Genomic DNA, 16,951 nt, shown 5'->3' with positions numbered 1-16,951 from the left:
AATGTTGGCTGGGTATTCTTGAAGAATATTATTTAGTAAGAAAATATCAATGGACTAGATGATGTTTTCAATGAATACATACGATACAGAGAAAGATATAATTGTAGAAATCTTATTCACTAGTGCCATATGTCTAAGAGGACATGATATTATCAATATTTCTACTTCATATAAGCATCTTTTATCGTTTTAAAATGGCAATGTTAATGGCAGAACAAACTTAAGAGACATATTCTAATGAGCATTTTGATGAAGCTCCTGATTTTGAAAGGATTATGTTCTAGCTTGCTTAGTCTTTGCATTTGAGATGTCCAGTGACCACTCTGTACCAGGAGAGAGAAATGGAGCTGTCCATGAGCCCCATTTATTTGTATATCTTCTTTGGAGAAATGTATATTTAGGTCTTCTACCCATTTTTTAACTGGGTTGTTAGTGTTTTTGTTATGGATCTCCATGAGTTATTTGTATATTTTGGAGATTGATCCTTTGTCCATTATTTTATTTGCAAATATTTTCTCCCATTATGAGGGTTGTCTTTTCATCTTGTTTATGGTTTCCTTTGCTGTGCAAAAGGTTTTAAGTTTCATTAGGTCCCATTTGTTCATTTTTGTTTTTATTTTCATTACACTAGGAGGTGGGTCAAAAAAGATCTTGCGGTGGTTTATGTCAAAGAGTGTTTTCCTCTAAGAGTTTTATAGTATCTTGTCTTACATTTAGGTCTTTAATCCATTTGGAGTTTATTTTTGTGTATGGTGTTAGGTAGTATTCTAATTTCATTCTTTCACATGTAGCTGTTCAGTTACATATTTATTCTTTTTCAGATTCTTTTCTCATATAGGTTATCCCAGAATATTGAGTAGAGTTCCCTGTGCTATACAGTAGGTCCTTGTTGGTTATCTATCTTATATACAGTAGTGTATGTATATTCACCCCAAGCTCCTGATTTATACCCCCTCCCATGTTTCCCTTTTGGTAACCATAAGTTTGTTTTCAGTATCTGTAAGTCTGATTCTACTTTGTAAATAAGTTCATTTGTATCATTTTTTTAATTAGATTCCACATATGAATGATATCAGATGATATTTGTCTTTGTCTTTCCAGTTCAAACATGTATATAAATTCTACAATTTAACGTCATTGTCCTTGTCACTGACTCCATTCATGATTTAGATTTCTCAGAAACTCCTGACCCTTATTTCCAGCTATGTCCCACGGACAATTAGAGTTTCCCAAAACTGAATTACACAGAGGCCACGAAACGTGCCTCATGTTTTCCCACTTCCATGTTTTGTTTACATTTTTTTTGCCTCACTTGAAAACCAAAATCTTTCATCACTGAAATTCTGAGTCTTGCTTTTTCTGCCAGATCCATGTCCAACATGTTTTTCTTCTGTAAAGGTATGTTCTCTCTCCCTTCTGTGAAAGTCTGTAGTATTTTACCTGCAATCCTCTTACAAATATTTATCATTTTTGCTCACTATGAAAAGGCATTCTCTTTCCCCAGTAAGAGCTGAGTTTTTAAAGACAAGTTATGTATTTTGCATTTTATCATGTTCCCTCTCTCAATGCTATTAAATGAATGTTGCTCTGCATCAGAAGTTATAATTAAAAGTTGGGCTGGAAAGAAAGCTTAATGATGAGATAAAAAACAGTTTAGGAACTATAAATCTATATGGTTTTTATTTCTAACAGCTAGTGCTCAGAGTCAAGGCAGGGATGTCTGCTCTTGCCACATCTATTAAACATTGTACTGGTGATTCTACCCAGGGCAGTTAGGCAAGAAAAAGAAATAAAAGTCATCCAGGTTAGAAAGGAAGAAGTAAAACTATTTCTATTTGCAGATGAATATATATATATATATACATTATATATATATAATATATAAATAAAATCCCAAGAAATACTCACACACAGAGTTGAAGCTAATAAACAAATTCAGCAACACTCCAAGATACAAGATCATTTTACAAAAAACAATTCTATACACAAGCACTGAATTATCTGAAAATGAAATTAAGAAAATTGCTAATAGATATGGGGTTTTTTGGAGGGTGATTAAAATGTTCTGAAATTAGACAGTAGTGATTGTTTCACAACTTTATAAATATACTATAAACCAATAAATTGTGTTTTTAAAGGGGTGATTTCTGTGGGACATGAATTATATCTCAAATTTTCAAAATGTGATGATCGTCATTCTAAAAAGGAAAACACTAGTATGCGGGGGAAGTTGATCCAAAAAGTCAAGTAAACTCTTTTCTCTGTCTCCTCAGTTCCTGAGTTCTATCTTTTTTCTTAACTGATTTCTTAAACAAATTTCTACCTTGCACCAGACAGTATCTTTTATGACGGGCATACAGAAGCGTGGAACCAGCCATAGTGCCTGCACTCATGGAATTCACAATCCAGCTCCAAATAGAAGGCAGTTAATTCCCTGCCAGAGTAGGGACAAGAAAGGGGAAAAGGGAAATGAAAAAAAAAAAGAAAAGAAGGGGAAAATGATACAATTCACAGCTAGGCTTGAGCCGCTGAGCCAGGGTTTTGAGCTTGTATCACTTCTGGTTCTCAAACTTCTCAACTGATTTTCGGATGGTTTTCAGCTCTGGAATTGTGCCCACTACTTCCTCTAGCCAACAACGAGGACTGACCTCGTTGAGATGACCAGCATGCTGATTGCCCACAGGACAGCTGCCAAATTTATACCACTCCTATTTATTTCCCAGCTCTGGACCTGTGCCATTATACAGTGGATGCCCATGTGAAACATCAAAATCTCTCAACCCTGTTGAAAAATTCAGAAACAGCAGCCAATACTCATGCCACACTGACCCTCGGTCATGGTCTCTCTGGTTCCTTGAAGGAATGGATCCAGCCTTCCAAGATGCCTACTCTAAAACTGTGTACACTTGTTACTGCCTGTAACTTCTCCACATTCCACCCTGTTTATCTATTTCACATACAATTTTGAAATCCCATTCTTAGTATCATTTTTTCCTTAAGGTTTAGCCATGATATAGAAGGTAAGAGGCAATGTAATTTCAGCATCAGCCATATAAAGTACATAAGGCATGGTCAGCACAAGCCTTGCACATGAACAGAAAAATCCATGCAGGGCCAAAGAGAAAGGAAAATCAGAGAGGGGTCCTCAGTATTGGACCGAGGGTTGCAAAGAAGACTTCAGGCTCTTTTCTTCCAGGAAATTTCAATTTAGGAAGAGGGCTCTTGTCTATGAATTGGCTTAGGTACCTCCTGGCCTAAAGACAGAGAAATTTGGTCATTTCTGAGAACTGTGTCCTCCCTAGAATTCAAACATGGCTTTGCATGACACTAACTCTGAAAATCAACATTTGCCTATCCCTGTGTCAAACCCTAAATTAAGAGGTTAGATCAGTGTTAAAATAATCACATCTGGGGGACCCACAGTATCATAGTCTGAAAATTAAAAATGCTGTTTCCAATGACTTCAGACACTCATGAAAAGGCTTTGAAATAATGGTTGATTGATTTTATTTCCATTTTCAAGAAGAAACTGTCATCAAAATCAAGTTTTGACTGGCAGAGATATTTTTCTGTCACTGAATTAATCATTGAGCTTCTACCACATGCCGATCCTCATGTATGTGGGTGGAGAAGTGGGCTGTGGTGAGGGTGGAGATATTACATACATTGGGTATCATAATAGGTGCTCAGAAGATCCTCTGAAGGAACAGTTGAATGACTCACTCAATAAGTAAATGTCTACATTGAAATGCTAGGACAGCACTGCTCCAAGTATTTCCTGTGGGTCTGCTATCAGCAGCAACACCTGAAGCTCGTTAGAAATGCAGAATCTGAGGTCCCCTCTGAGACAACAAAGTTGAATTACACTTTTTTAAACTTACCTCATAAAGGTCTTTCCATAAGATTTTAAAATTAGGCAAAACAACAGATAGTCCAATAGTATCCACAATGCCATTATCCATGCTCATCATGGTAGGAAGAGAAATATCAATGGTATATGAAACAGCAGTGAGAATCAGTGAACCACAACCACAGGCAACAACGGGGGTAAATCTCACAATCCTAATGTTGAGCAGAAGAAACCAGATACAAAAGAGGACACAGTGAACAATTCCATTTACCTAAAGCTCATAATAAACAGGCAAACTAATCTGTGAGGTCAGAAGTCAGAATATATAATGGTGACTTGGTGACCAGAAGGGAGAGCACAGGATGACTTCCAAGGTCATGTTCTGTGTCTCTTGTCTGCCTGTTTGTCCCACAGGTGCACTCAGTGAAAATTCACATAGCTGAGCACGTATCCATGCATGTTTCTCCATATATGCTTTAATTCAATAAAGACACACACACACATAGGGCAGGAAAACTATTATTACATCTAGCATTACATCTAGAAAAATGAACAACCTAACAAGGGTTATTTTATATTTATGTTTATTGCCAACAAATTCTTTTCCCTTCTGGTACTCTCAATAGTTACAAAACACACTTCTACTTGATTACAGGCTACCGCTGCTTTTCCACTTCCTTTTGTAACATGTAAATGGAATCAGTAGCATTTGTTATTCATTGTGACTCACAGTTTCTGGGGAAAAATACAAATGGTAGAAAATGGTTGGGGTATAGAACAAAGCACCCAACCTCAAGATGGCCAAAAAAAGCAGTGTTTCTAGTCCCAGGTATTTTGTTTGTTTACTAATAGCCTTGTGAGAAAGCACAAATTCTCCCTATGCCTCAGTTTCTCCATCTGTAAAATATGAATAATGATGTCACATGGCCACCTGCCTGGAGCTGCACACAGGAACAAATGAGTGATCCATGTGGAAGCCTTTTGAAAGGTAAATGTGTTGTATGGATCCAAATATTAACATAAGGAATACATGTAGGTAGGGCCCTTTACAATGGGTTCAAAACACAGTTTATTTATTTTTAAAGGCACACAACTTTATGCTAACATTCCTGTTGCTTCTTTATCTTACTCACCTTATATGTCTAATTAAAATACCACTTCCTCTCCCTGTTTTGAAGAACCTTGCCTCCCTCCTCCAAGGAATGATCATTTTCCATATATATGTTCTCTGGGCATCTTAGGCACACTTCCATCCCAGAATGGATAACGTAGAGTCCATTTTTCATGACCTGTTTCTATGACTTTCCTGACCTACAGCCTCCAGCTTTGTTCATTCTAACAACACCTAACAGAACACAGAACAGGGGTTTAATACAGGTTGTGTCAAGATGGTGCCGGAATTCCACAAACACTTAACTGATTCAGTACATTCCAGTTGTTCTTATACACTCTCTGCTGGTATGTGGTTTTAAAAACTATGCAAATATCATGTATGTTTCTCCTGCAGAAGGCCTGGGATTATGAACACCTGACACCACCTCAGTAAACTCTCATGGTGTGTATTACGATGCAGCAAACCAAGTTGTCCCCATTGCACCAGCTTTCTGTTGTAGGGTAAAAAATTTTTGGAAAACCTTAGTTAGTGGAAATGCCATAGAACTTATAATGCCCTTTGTAACAAAAAGAGTGAATCCAGTGGCATTTTGCAGCCTTCTTGCATTGTAATTGAATATTTTATTTCCTTTAAAATTTTTTGACCTTTGTCTCCCCAGTGTATGCCATATTTAGGCTTGAATGGTTTAGAGAAATTGCAGTTTCACTGAGGCTTGACCTACACAGAATCAGAAATTCAAGATTCTGGTCACTTTGCTGAGATGATATAAACAGAAGTCAGATGCCAGTGAAAAGGGTAGGCTGGAATAAAAGTGCTCACCTTGGTCGACTTAGTTATGAAATGGGCTCTACTGTATAACCTGAGTAACATGGCAGACTAATGTTCAAGAACCTGGCTATATAAAGAAGGAAGGGACGGAGACCTGGAATTTCATCCAACTGTGATGCAAAGCCAACAGACATGTTCACTTTGGTCCAATGAGCATTTTAGCATCACTTTGTGGAAGGAGACTTGCACTATGACTCCAATTCAAGTAGCAAACTTGAACTTTCCTGCCCTGACTCCTGGAAATTGCTTCTGCCACATCAGTGGTGACAGGCTTATGTCAGGGAACTCAACTCAGAAGATTTCAGTTCTGGTTCTGCAAGCCTGTACTGATGGTTCTGTCCAACTTCAACCCTGGGTGGTGGGTCCAAGGCAGGACACCCCGGTGATGGGTTACATCCTCCCTGACGTTTGCAGCACTCTGTTCAAAGAGAAAAGGTCTCCAGTGGTGACGAGAACAATACACTCAAGCTCTTGATTGCAGATTCCTGAGAAATGAAGGATACACACTTTTTAGAGAAGAGATATTTTGAGATAAAACTTGCTTCTTTGAAATTAAGTTAAAGCTTGCTTTCATATAAGTTGTAGTCAATTTTCATAAATATTTCAAGTGTGTGTTTCAAAGAAAGGAGTATTCTCCATTTCGTGCCTTAAGTAATCTGTTTATGTTCATTATATCAAGATGGTTAATTGTGCTGTTCACAGGTTCTATATCCTCACTCACATTTTATCTGCTTGATCTATTGATTACAAGAAAGGTGTGTTGCAGTCTTCCACTCTGAATTTACATCAGATGTATACAAATTATAAATTATTATACTTTTCTTGGTGAATTATCAGTATGTAATTACTTTATTGCCAATAATTATTTTAACTTAAAATCCATTTTGTCTGATAATCATATACTTAAATCAGTTTCCTTCTGGTTAACATTTGCCTAATTTTAGCCCATTCTTTTTTTTTTTTCTATTTTTCTGTAAACTTCCTTATATTTTATGCATTCCAACCACATTTATCTTTTAACTAGTAAGTTTATTTATATTACTTTATATATACATGTGTATATATATTATTATTACATATAATATAGTATTATATATAATATAGACATATTAAGTTATTATTTTAAAATTATTTTATTTTTATTGTTCTATTTTTATTTCCACTGTTTCTATTTTTGTTGATTATCTTAAATATTTAATTTGCAAATTTAAAGAAAAAGAGAAACAACACTTAAAGAAAGACCATGAGATAAAATAATAAATGTGATTATAGAATTAATTATTAAAAACTAAACAAAATATTGGCAATTATAACTAGATTCAAGTGCTGACCTTTAAGGGGATAGAGGGTTGGATATACCTCTGATAAAACTCATTAAGGAAAAACTGAGAATTCACAAATGGAATGCAACAATAAACACACAGGAAATTTAAAAGTACAAGAGAGTAATACTCTCAAATAAAGCTAAAAGAGTCCCTATGAAGTAGATAATTTGCTTGGAAAATACATCATTCTAAAATTATTCTAAAAGAGGGAGTGCTCTGAGAAATTATTAGTAATATATGTAGAAATTGAAAAGTTATAAAATAATTATCACCAAATAAGCCTTTGGTATCAGACCATTTTATGCTGAGTTCTTTTGCATCTTAAAGGAAAAACCAATTTGAATGTAATATAAAGTATTACATTTAAAGGATAAAAAAAATTAATTCATTTAATGGGATGGCATTATTTCGATACTAAAACCCAGCAACAATAGCAAAATAAAAGAGAACTAACTCTTTTTCCATCTCCCTTATAAACACAGGTGCAGAAATAATTCAAAAGGAAACTTTAATAGAATTCAATAATACTTTAAAATAATTATTCATCCTGACCAAGCATGATTTATTTTTAAAAAGGAAGGCTGTTTTGATATTAAGAAATTTGCTAAGAGAATACAACCCATAAGAGAATAGGCAGTATAGGGAATATAAAACAATTATCTCAATAGAGGGTAAAAAGGCATTTTGTAAATGTTCATGGCAACCACAGATGGCAAATAGCTTGATCCATTTGTGGAATTGCAAGCATAATGACTGACAATAAGAATGCAAGTTACTTTTGGAAGATAAGAGTAGAGAGATAACAGGGGACATCATGAAGGGTTTTGTATTAACAAAATCTTGATAACCATAGCGCACCATCGAAGAACATTAAGCATAGGTGTAATGTGATTAGACTGACATTTAGCAAGGTGACTCCAGCAAAAGTGCAGGAAACAGCTGGTAGAGAAACCAAACTAGAGGCAAGAAAACTAATTAGGTATAAGACAATGCTATTAATACATGAAAAGAGTGACCACACCTGAATTAAACTAATGGCATTGGAAATGGTATTGATAGAACTAGTGAGAGTTAGATTTGCATGATGTTGTGATTTCATGAATGTGAAAAGTAATTGAGAAGGAATAATCTGGTTTCATCTATCATTGGGTAGATGGTGAGGCCCTTCACTGGGTTGGGAAAAATCAAGGGAAGGGAGTCCATGTCCAGTGGCAATTTGATGCCATTTGGGGAAATGTGGTTGCTCATTAATTGTATATTAAATGGCAGGGGAAAAAGCTTGGGGGAAAGCAGACATTTATGAGGAAAACAGAAAGAGCATGTTAAGACTTGGGAGAGAAGCTAGTAAACGCACACATGCATGAGCTAAGACACAAGATTGGATTATCAAGTCTGACTGACACAAATTAGTGATTTTTCCCAAGATCAGGCTTTACAAATAGTTTGAAGGGTACGATCAAACAAGAGTCACAGGGAAAGCAGAGAGAGACCTGGGATATTGAAGATGGCTCCCTAGTTATGCCCTTCCCACAATGGACATCAAATCCCCAGTCCAAAGTAAGTAAGGACTCTAAATCATTTATGAAGATTACCTCACACAGTGGGGAGAACTTATATTTTAAAACATTTCCATTTTATATCTCAAATGGCCGACTAGCTTATGTGATATTTTCCAGTGAGTCATGTATCCAGATTTTAAACTTGATCCACAGCAATTGTAAACCAGAAACATCCTGTTAAAAGCATTTCATAAATAAGGACTCTCTTCCTAGCAAATACCACTAGTCTATTTGTTCAGCAGTCTGCTTATCATGTTTACAAGATTAGACAAAGTCATCTACTTTATTTCCTTCCCAGAGTATCCCACCTTCTTCCCTGGTAATGGAGAAAGGGTGGAATGCAGGAAAAATGCTTTCATTTCTTTCTTTCCACTGCATAGGTCAGTGGCAGATAGTATCAACAAGGGAGGCATTTAATAGTGTCAGATGCTCTTCTCTTTAATTGAACAATAATTAGGTTATTGGTTCCCTTAGCAGCATCCATCTCAGGGTGGAATCAAGAAAACTTACAGGCTGCCGTGAAATGACATAAGCAGGAAATAAGGAGATACTAAAATATGGATTAATTTTTTTTTAAGTTTGTAAAAAGAATGAGAGATAGGAATACCAAAGGGAAGGGGAAATCAAGGATTTTTTTAGGTGGGTCAGACATAAGTTTAGTTATTTTTATGCTAAAAACAAAGAATCTAGTGGAGAGGAAATGAGGAAGAGACAAGAAAAGAGAGGGATAAATATACTTTGCATAAAAGAGTCATTCAAATGTTTGGTGAATGGGTGAAAGAAGGAATGAGTGAATGTCTAGAGCAATGTCCATGCTTGTCTATTGTTGGGGATTATCCATTTCACCATAAACATTTATTAGTCTGGACAGCAGAGAATTACACTTTTTAAATACAGTATACTATGCCAAGAGTAGGGCAAGTTAAGATACATACTTTGATTGTCTAAGACAGATATGACAGTCCAATCAGAAAATATTCCCGATTGGTTCCTGTACACAATATTGAGCTCTGCAGACCTCAGTCTCCCCACCTCATGCTTCCAGTGTTCCCCTGACATGCTCCTTTGTCAAAACTGCCCCAAAGTGACAGAGGTAGAAAACTTGTAATAAACAAATGGACTGTAAAAAACTAGGGTTTTCTTCAAAGAAGTGAGTTTTGTAAACCTTGACTTCCAATTGGACTTCATATTCCATTGTCAGATACTGTGTTCTATTATGAATCTGAAAATATGGTGACCACACATGTTATGTAGAATGAGAATATATTAAGTCACATGACTCCTAATTTCACTATATTCTCAGTTTCTGGTAAAGTGCCTGGCATTCAATGAGAAATTGAGAGAATAAGTTTTCTTACAATCCGCTTAATTTTTTAAAAATGCTTTAAAGATGTTTGGCATTTTTCACAAAACTAGAACAAATCATTCTAAACTCTGTATGGAAACACAAAAGACCCTGAATAGCCAAAACAATCTTAAGAAAGAACAAAACAGGAAGTATCACTCTCCTTGACTTCAAACTATACTACAAAGCTACAGTAATCAAAACAGTATTGTGTTGGCACAAAAACTGACCCATAGATCAATGGAACAGAATAGAAAGCCCAGAAATAAACCCACACATTTATGTGGGCAATTAATCTACAACAAAGTAGGCAAGAATAATCAGTGGGGAAAATAAAGTTTCTACAATAAATGGTGTTGAGAAAAATGGACAGCTACATGCAAAAGAATCAAACTGGACTACTTTCTTGCACCATATACAAGAATAAACTTAAAATGGATAAATACTTAAATGTAAGACCTGAAACCATAAAACTCCTAGAAGAAAACATAGGCAGTATGTTCTCTGACATGGCTTAGCAATATTTTTTTGGATCTGTCTCCACTGGCAAGGGAAACAAAAGCAAAAATACACAAATGGGATTACATCCAACTAAAAGACTTTTGCACAGTGAAGGAAACTATCAACAATGTAAAAACGCTGCCTACTGAATGGGAGAAGATATTTGCAAACAATATGTCTGATAAGGGGTTAATATCCAAAATATACAAAGAACTTGTACAACTCAACACTAAAACAATAACAACACAACAACAACAAAAAAACGCACTTAAAAAATGTGCCGAGGACCTAAATAGACGTTTTTCCAAAGAACATATACAGATGGCCAACAAGCACATGAAAAGATGCTCAATATCACTAATCATAAGGGAAATGCAAATCAAAACTACAATAAAATATTACCTCACACCTGTCAGAATGGCCATCATGAAAAGACAAGAAATAACAAGTGTTGGTAAAGTTGTGGATAAAAGGGACTCTCATGCACCATTAGCATGGATGTAAATTGGTGCAGCCACTATGGAAAATAGTATGGATATTCCTCAAAAAAATAAAAATAGAACTACCATATGATCCTGCAATTCCACTTCTGGGTATTTATCTGAAGAGAATGAAAACATTAATTCAAAAAGATATATGCACCTCTATGTTCAATGCAACATTATTTACAATAGCCAAGATACATCTATACAATGAACTATTACTCAGCCATAAGAAAGAATGAAATATTGCCATTTGTGACAACATGGATGGACCTAGAGGGTATTATGGTAAGTGAAATAAGACAGCAAAAGACAAATACTATATAATTTCACTTATATGTGGAATCTAAAAAAAAAAAACAAGTGAACAAACAAAAACAGAGTCACAGATACAGAAAACAAGCAGGTGGTTCCAGAGGGGAAAGAGGTGGGGGGAGGAGAAAAATAGGTGAAGGAGATTAAAAGGTACAAACTTTTGATTACAAGATAAATGAATCACAGGTATGAAATGTACAGTGTGGAGAATATAGTCAATAATTATGTAATATCTTTGTTTGGTGAGAGATGACAACTAGACTTGTGATCATTTTGAAATGTACAGAAATATTGAATCACTATGTTGTGTACCAGAAACTAACATAGTTTAGTAGGTCAATTATACTTCAAAAACAAACAAACTCACAGAATAAAAGATCAGATTTGTTGTTACTAGAGGTGGGGGTGGGCAGAGGGCAGATTGGATGAATGCAGTCATAAGATACAAATTCCACTTATAAGGTAAATAAGTACTAGCGATATAATGTACAACATTTTAAAGATAATTAACACTGCTGTGCATTATAAATGAAAGTTAAGAGAATAAATCTTAAGAGTTCTCACCACAAGGAAAAAGTGTCTTTTTATTTCTCTAATGTTGTAACTATATGAGATGATGTATATTCACTAAACCTACTCTGATCATCATTTCATGATGTACATAAGTCAAATCATTATGTTGTACACCTTAAGCTTATACAGTGCTGTATGTCAATTACATCTCAATGAAACTGGGGAAATTGATGTATTTACTAGAAATCTTGTCATTCATTTTGTTCTCTCAAAAGTGCATACATAGCCCTGTGTCTGGCACACAGTAGGTGATTAGTTTAAGTTTGTTAATCTACTTACTTCATAATCATTCCAGATTTCCTGATTAAGCAGTTTAATATCAAGTATTTCCTGATTGCAGTACAAAAAATTACATATTAAGATAAGCCATCCAAATTGTTCAAAAAATGAATTGCATCTTTATATTCAAGAGGCTATCTATCAGCAGCCGCCTCTTCTACAAAATGACTGATAGACAAATATGCCTTATGTTTGGGCTACTCCATTGATATTATAATTATATATTCAATATATGAATAGAATATAGCCATAGACATTTCATTAAGTTCAAAAGTTAAGGGTAGAATCACAATAATAGAGAATAGCGGTAAAAAAACTATGTGCCCTTTGACATATTTGCAAAATATATGTTCTTTTCCGCCTATAAAGCACTCAACATCTTTCCTCCATTCATACTTTGCATCTTCCCATGTTGAATCCTTCCACATCTTCCAAATGTGGTATAAGTGTGAATGCAGAAATATATTTTAAAAACACCATATCTTTCCTGGAGTATATTTACCTTCTCAAAGTCAAGTTTCTTTAGTCACTCACTCTCATGGAAGATATAAGGAATGAGATCTAGCATAAGAGATTTATTTCAATCCTAATTCAGTTAAATGCAGAGAAAATATGTCTCCTTACATGGCAAACTATGACAGCAACTTTCAAGTATGTTTGTGAAAAGGGATTAGGAAACTTCTGGTCTATATTACTTCTAGCTCATGAACAAGAGTGATAATCAAATGAAGTGATTTTGGTTTGGGTTGCGTGATTTATGTTTGCCACACATTTGGTTCAAAGATAAATTGATCAGCGTTATCAGTATATCCTCCCTAGCTAATGTCGTGCACTGCAAAGAGTACACTGAATATTTGAGAGGAAGAATTGTGAGATATTCTCATGTTTCCATTTTATTTTAATTCTTTTCTTCAAATATGGAATACAATAGGCTATTACAGTTGTTACATATGACCAAGAATAAAATTTAAATGGAATGAGAAAAATAAATACTACCATTTACTTCTTTGACCAAGTAGAATTTTATCCCATTACTTACTTTCTATTTGAGTTCTATTTAAGTTAGAAACCATGACCTACATGTATATTGTAACATATTCCATGCTGCTAAGACATATGGCACCAGAGAACAAGAGCTTTGACAGTCAGGGTTCTTGCAGCTGTATGACCTTGGCCAAGTTATTTGGCCTTCTAAGATTGCATTCCCTCATCAATTGAACCAAGAATTTATGCAATAATTCCAAATCTTTCTCTCGTGGGGTCTAGTCAAGAGTGGGTCGATGCATTTCTTGAATCTCTTTAAATCTATAGATTTCCCTCTAACTCCTTTTTTGTTCCTCCTTGTAATTTATCTGTTAAATAAACAAGTTCTAGGTTATGCTGATTGCATTCCTGTGGTGTTAATATGTCCCTCTGTCTTTGTATCTCCTGGCAAATGATAGATGTAGGTTTGACCAAATTCAGATTTATTTTTTTGACAAGAATATTCTGGAGGTAGTATTGTGTTCTTCTATCTGGAGACACATGATAAACGATTGCTTTTCTTTTTGTGATATTAGCAACTGTTGATAATCAATGCCGAGTTCATAATTTCTATAGAGATTTCTAAGTTTTTCTGAATGAAGAGTATCAAAATATATGGTGACACTGTAAGAAGATATTTGTGTTCAACTTGACATAATTTTCTCTTCTCTTAAATAAAAACTGTAAATTTCTAATTACTTCTCAAGATTCTTGGTCAGTAGAAATGATCAATAAAAATGAAATGAATAGAAACATACGGTTTTCATGAGTGATTTAAAATGAAAAACAATGAGAGGGAGAGAAAGGTAGCTAAGAAAATAAAACTATAGAACGTACTCAAAGTACTTAATTTCGTTATGGCCTTGGTAAGTGCCCTCACTGATGGCTTTCCATTCCTGGAAACCCAATAAAAATAAGTAAGTAGAAATAAGTCAACATTCCTGCATACTTTCCTGAGAAATTCAGTCTATTAGCCTTTCCAAGAAAGCCTTGAAAAAATGTTTTTTACTGTATTGCAAATCTGAGTGACAATTTCTACTTTCAACCCTAAGAGGAAGGAAGCAATAGCATTAATGAGAAGACATTTGCCTAGTTAGATTGTGCCAGAAAAATTCCCCAGAGGACAGAGCACATAGAAATGAAGTGATACTCCCACCAAAATGTTGGCACCAGGGGCAAAGGAAAAGCCTCATTATAAGCTTTCCTCACTACAGTGAAAGAGAACTGTGTGTCTGCACTGGGGAGGGGAGTGGTGGTGGGGGGGTGGAGTTGGGTGGCAGCCAGAGCGTAAGTAGCTAGGTCTGCGGAGTGGAATGAAGGTTCTGCTGTCATCCTTCAAAGCCATGTGTGCAGCACGTAATTGCATAGGACTCTTCTCTTAGACTATGCCGACTTGATCTTTTGGTGTGTAGGGTAGCACATTAGGAACAGCCCCAGAAGGAGCAGTTTCAGCTGGGAAGTAAAAGTAAGACTGTATCTGAAGTGCAAGGCACTGAAATGAGCAATTATAGATCAGGTAGGAAGAAGCAACACAGTCAGTTCTCAAACAAGGGTATCTATAGAAAAGTCTATAAGGAATAGAGCAGTACACCAATTTTGTGTTCCAAAAGTTTGTGTGAAAAATGTTTGTAACTCTGAATACTTTTCTTCATAGACAGAAAGTTTTGAACAATGATGAAGTTTTCAGGTAGCCTAGAAGTTGGCAATGTTAGAGAAATCTCCTTTCTTCTCTTTCCTCTCTTTCTTCCTCTCTCTTTCTTTCTCTTTTTCTTTCCCTTCCTTCCTTCCTTTCTTTCTTCCTTCCTTCCTTCCTTCCTCTCTCTCTCATCAAAAATATGAGCTCCTACTGTGTCTAAATACTGGGGATGCAGAAGTAAATATCAAGCCCTAATTATCAAACACTAAGGCAACTGGATACTGACCAGTATTATCTTTTCCATCTATACTTCAATGAAAATGAAATATAATACAAATAGTGAAATAATGCTAAGGATGACTAATGGTTGAAAAACTACCCTTAGTAAAGCACTTTTGCATCATTATCTATAAGTGGAAGAGTTTCTCTAGTAAGGTTTGGCGGCAAAAACAGAGGCTTGGAGCCTGTGGTCACACATGCTATTTGTTTGGGCTGGGGTCAGCAGAGTGAGCTGCTGAAGGGCTAAGTAAAACAGGAAATTGCCAACTTTCTGAATCTAAGGAACAAGAGGTAATTTTCTCTTCTTGATTCTCCAGACTCTGGAAGTGAATGGCCATGAATGTTTGAATAAAGCCACTTATGAAGCAATGGACCAAAGAAATCAACAAACCTCCCAAAGAGAAATGTTTGGTTTGCATGTGCTACTGAGAACACGTGGCTACACTTACAATTGCAACTTTTGGATGTGATGTCTTTACTCAAGACAGAATCACACTCACTAGCAAAAACAACTAGTTTGTATACACTTCCTAATATGCATTTTAACATTTTCCAGTTAAATAAGGGTAGCTCTTCATCTTCCTCTTCCTTGGAGCAATGATGAACATCAAATTGCCCGATCTTCTAGGGAGTGATTCCTTCACTATTGGATGTTAACGGTTCTTCAATACTTTCACCGTCCACTTCACTAAATCCAGACCCCTTAACAAAATCTCAGTTATTTTGGTTCAATCCCATTTCCATTCACACTTTTTTTTTTTTAAAGAAATTCACGTTCTTTTATTTATTTATTTATTTATTTATGACTGTGTTGAGTCTTCGTTTCTGTGCGAGGGCTTTCTCTAGTTGCGGCAAGTGGGGACCACTCTTCATCGCGGTGCGCGGGCCTCTCACCATCGCGGCCTCTCTTGTTGCGGAGCACAGGCTCCAGATGCACAGGCTCAGTAATTGTGGCTCATGGGCCCAGTTGCTCCATGGCATGTGGGATCTTCCCAGACCAGGGCTCGAACCCGTGTCCCCTGCATTGGCAGGCAGATTCTCAACAACTGCGCCACCAGGGAAGCCCCCATTCACACTTTTCTCAGAAGCTCTTATCATCTCCAATTTTCCTTTTAATTTATGGGCTTTTCTAGATCTCTTAGGCTCACCTACTTTCTTCAAGAGCATCTCCACCTGCTCAGAAGGTATAATCACATGAATATAGGAGAATAATAGTGATGATGTATGCTACATTTGAACAAGAATAAGACATTAAATACTTTGAGAAAAATAACAAAATTAATTTTTTGTTTTAAATTTTTTAAATTTTATTTTTATTTTGTATTGGAGTATAATTGATCTACAATGTCGTGTTTGTCTTAGGTGTACATCAACTTGATTTGGTTATACATATATCTATTCTTTTTCAGATTCTTTTCCCATATAGGTTATTAGAGTGTTGAGTAGAGTTCCCTGTGCTATACAAGAGGTCCTTGTTGATTATTTATATATATATTAGTGTGTATATGTTAATCCCAACCTCCTAATTTATCCCTCCCCCCTATCTTTCCCTGTTGGAAACCATAAGTTTGTTTTCTAAGTCTCTGCATCTGTTTCTGTTCTGTAAATTAGTTCATTTGCATCAATTTTTAGATTCCACCTGTAAGTGATATCATATGATATTTGTCTTTGTCTAGTTTATTTCACTTAGTATGATCATCTCTAGGTCCATCCATGTTGCTGCTTTTCATTCTTTTTTATGGCTGAGTAATATTCCATTGTATATATATGTACCACATCTTCTTTATCCATTCCTCTGTTGATGGACATTTAAGTTGCTTCCATGTCCTGGCTCTTGTGAAT

The 16,951-nt window shown here is 35.6% G+C and overlaps 1 long non-coding RNA gene across 1 annotated transcript; it reads right to left on the bottom strand.

Annotated features, from left to right (window-relative positions):
- Window positions 1–435: 435 nt before the first annotated feature.
- On the bottom strand, window positions 436–16,405 carry LOC309629152. The gene is made up of 2 exons (XR_014244896.1): window positions 15,858–16,405; window positions 436–897 (listed from the first exon to the last, which is right to left on the bottom strand). It is a non-coding gene; the product is annotated as an uncharacterized lncRNA (long non-coding RNA).
- Between the last annotated feature and the right edge of the window lie 546 nt (window positions 16,406–16,951).

This window comes from Balaenoptera borealis, assembly GCF_965194805.1.
Source record: "Balaenoptera borealis genome assembly, chromosome: 5".
Taxonomy (NCBI): Eukaryota; Metazoa; Chordata; class Mammalia; order Artiodactyla; family Balaenopteridae; genus Balaenoptera; species Balaenoptera borealis.
The sequence above is the reverse complement of the archived record's forward strand: the minus strand, read 5'-3'. Positions and strand labels throughout refer to the sequence as shown.